At 52.0% G+C, this 3,040-nt stretch overlaps 1 long non-coding RNA gene across 1 annotated transcript; it reads left to right on the top strand.

Moving 5' to 3' along the window:
• The first annotated feature begins 676 nt into the window (after nt 1-676).
• LOC123046312 (uncharacterized) lies at nt 677-2,694 on the top strand. Its single transcript, XR_006422159.1, has 2 exons — nt 677-1,612; nt 2,115-2,694. It is a non-coding gene; the product is annotated as an uncharacterized lncRNA (long non-coding RNA).
• The last annotated feature ends 346 nt before the right edge of the window (nt 2,695-3,040 follow it).

Below are 3,040 nucleotides of genomic sequence, written 5' to 3'. Positions count from 1 at the left end.
CTGCTTGATTATATTCGAAGGGTATAGGGGTACAAGAGTTGATCTACCACGAGATCGAGGTGGCTAAACCTAGATTAGCTAGCCTAGCAATGTTGTGATCCTGCCTCCAATCTAACCCTCCGGTTTATATAGACACCAGAGGGGCTTCGGGTTGTACACATTTGGTTTAACTGAAAGGAAATAACATATCCGGACACCTATACTTGCCATCCAAGCATACGGGAGTCCCTTCCGGATACGAGTGATGATCTTCGGTCTTGTATCTTGACGGCCCATTAGTACGGCCCACATCCAATAGACCGGACGCCCGAGGACCCCCTAGTCCTAGACTCCCATAATAGCCCCTGAACCAGTCTTCAATGACGACTTGTCCGACGTTCAGATTGTCTTCGACATTGCAAGGTGGGTTCCTTGAAGAACACACACCGACTTTCTTCTGTACGAGAATCATATCCGGCTTTGCATATTAAACATAACCCTTAGCCGCGAAGGCAGGATATATATATATATATATATATATATATATATATAGGGTGGGTCTATTATGATAACACACCTTAAGACCTTATTCTGCACACCAAAACGCCTTATTCTGCACACCACCGTCCCACCCCCAGCCCCGATCGAACAAAACCACCCACCACCCACCTCCCGCACGAACACAGCCCCACTCCACCTCCACCTTCTTCCACGCTCCCCGCCCCCCGGGTCCTAGCCTCCTTCCCCCCGACCTCCTTCCCCCTTCCTTGCGCGTCGCCGTGCTGCCATGACCCTGCCGCCGCAGCACCCCACCCCACCATTACCTGCCGTCGCCCACCACCACCTACCGGGATCTGGCCGGCAACCACGGGATCGATCCCGACCACCATGGCTCCCCACCACACCACCACCTCCACCTCCCGTCCCATACACCCAAAAATCCGGCCACTGTCGCCCCGCCTCCTCCTCCTGCTGCCCGGCGCGGCCCTCCTCCCACCTGGCACCGCCCCGCCTCCTCCTCCCTCCCGGCAAGGCCCCGCCTCATCCTCCTCCCGCCTGGCACGGCCCTCCTTCCACCTGGCGCCGCACCGCCTCCTCCTCCCGGCCGGCGCACCTCCGTCCCGCAATGCCGCCCAGGCGATGGCCCCGGCCCCGCTCCACTCCAGCCACGGCAGTTTTTTCTACTACTGTGTGTGTGTGTGTGCAGTCCACCGGCCCCCTCCTCTGCTTCAGATCCTGTGCAACCTTCCGATGCAGTTCGTCACACCAACCCCCTGCAGCTCTCTCCTCCCCAATCCATGGATCCCGCGCCGGATCCGGGTTCTTCCCTCGTGCATCGTACTCTTCTCACACGGATCGAGAGAGTTTGAGGTGTGGCACCCCCATTGTGGTCGTGCCTACTTCTCCTCCTTCCCTGCTACACCAACAGGGTGTTGGGCACAGGATCTGCCTCCCCCCTATTTGCAGCTCCTTTGTTTCTTTTTTGCAGCTTGCTGAGCATTATTTTGAAGTTCAGCAAGATCCATGTGCGCCGGATCATGCATTGCCGAACCCCCTGCATGCCTCCTCGCACGCGAGGTGCTACGGTGTGTAGGGAGGCGTCTACACCAGCGTCGGGGCCCGTTCCACCAAGGTGAGTTGCTACCACACGCGGCTCCACGCCGCCCTCCCTCCACTCCTCTCCACGGCAGCAAGCAGTCCCCCTGAGCAATGCGTGCAGCTCAAGACGCTCTAGCTATGCACTTGTTTGCTTGTGTTTCTGATAGATGCATGTGAAATTCATGGAGAAAAGCCTCGTAGTTTTTGATGGCTCATAGCTGATTGATTTCTTTTAAGGCAATAATAGTAGTAATTGATGCCTGTGCTCAACCTCGACAATACATCAAGGTCCCAGCGATCCCAGTAGCATGCGTTGATGTTCAGAAAGCGATAACTTGTGTTTTTCTGTCGGATTTTGGCTGTGCATCTGATGCCTCGTGCGGTCCAGCATTGCAGTTTGCAGTTTGATGCCTTTGTGCGGTCCCCTCGGGCCTCTTCATTTTCTCCCCACTGATGAACATGCAAACATGGGTGAGGTGAAGTTTGCCCTTTCCAGTTTGCTCATCTGATTTTGGGCGTTTACTCTCTTTTTACAGGAGAGGAAAAGTGCGTCGAAAAAGAGCAAGAAAAGTGTTGTTGTCCACTGTCGATGAGAGCCCAACGGGCACTGTGATGCAGTTCTGTCCACCTGCGCGTGCAGCCCAGAAATAATCTATGGCCTAATTGTGTTTTTATTTTAAGAAAAGAGTCAAGTGGACTGCGGTTGGCTGTTCTGAAGTGTCCTAGACTAGAAGGAGAACCAACCCTTCTACTCTACTTGTGAACAGAAGTTCAGTCCGACACATACGTGCATGCACTCAGGCAGGAACGCGGGCGGCGGTTATGATCAGAAGGAGTACACTTCTAATATGTTTGGGTGTTCGCTTTGAACTCTCTTGAAGCTCATTCGGGCTCAAGACAAACAAACATATCACTTCGAGGAGTACTGTGGTCCACTTCAGTCAAATGTATTTATTTTTTGTAAAAAATAGATGCAGTCCGTTTGGACACTGCTTGCGGGTTGCACGGCTCGTGTGTGAACTGCACGATGTGCTTGTGTGTTTCAAAACCTAGTCAATTATGTGAAGTGCACAATGTGCTTTGTGTGTTTCAAAACTCAGTTGATTCCGTCAAAAACACATGCAGTGTGCTTGGTCCTCGTCAAAACACATGCAGTGCACTTGGTCCTCGGATGTGGTTCATTTTTTAGAGTGATGATGTTCGCTTGTGCACTTCATGGAAGTGTGAAAAAAATAGCGAAACAAAAGAAAGTAATGCGGTTCACTTTGATATATGCGGCGGTTCGCTTGCCCTTGTCTCTGCCGTCCACTCTCATTCATAAAAAATGTTGGAAAAAAAACAAAGAAAAACTCCTTTGAGAAAAATTACGTCTAACAAAAGAAATCATGCAGCTCGCTTTCCCGTCCGATGCAGTGCGGTTTTCAGTCTAAAGGAAGTGCGGTATTCTTCCTCGTCTTAAAAA

This window comes from Triticum aestivum, chromosome 2B (assembly GCF_018294505.1).
Source record: "Triticum aestivum cultivar Chinese Spring chromosome 2B, IWGSC CS RefSeq v2.1, whole genome shotgun sequence".
NCBI lineage: Eukaryota > Viridiplantae > Streptophyta > Magnoliopsida > Poales > Poaceae > Triticum > Triticum aestivum.
This window is presented reverse-complemented; position numbering and strand designations above follow the sequence as displayed.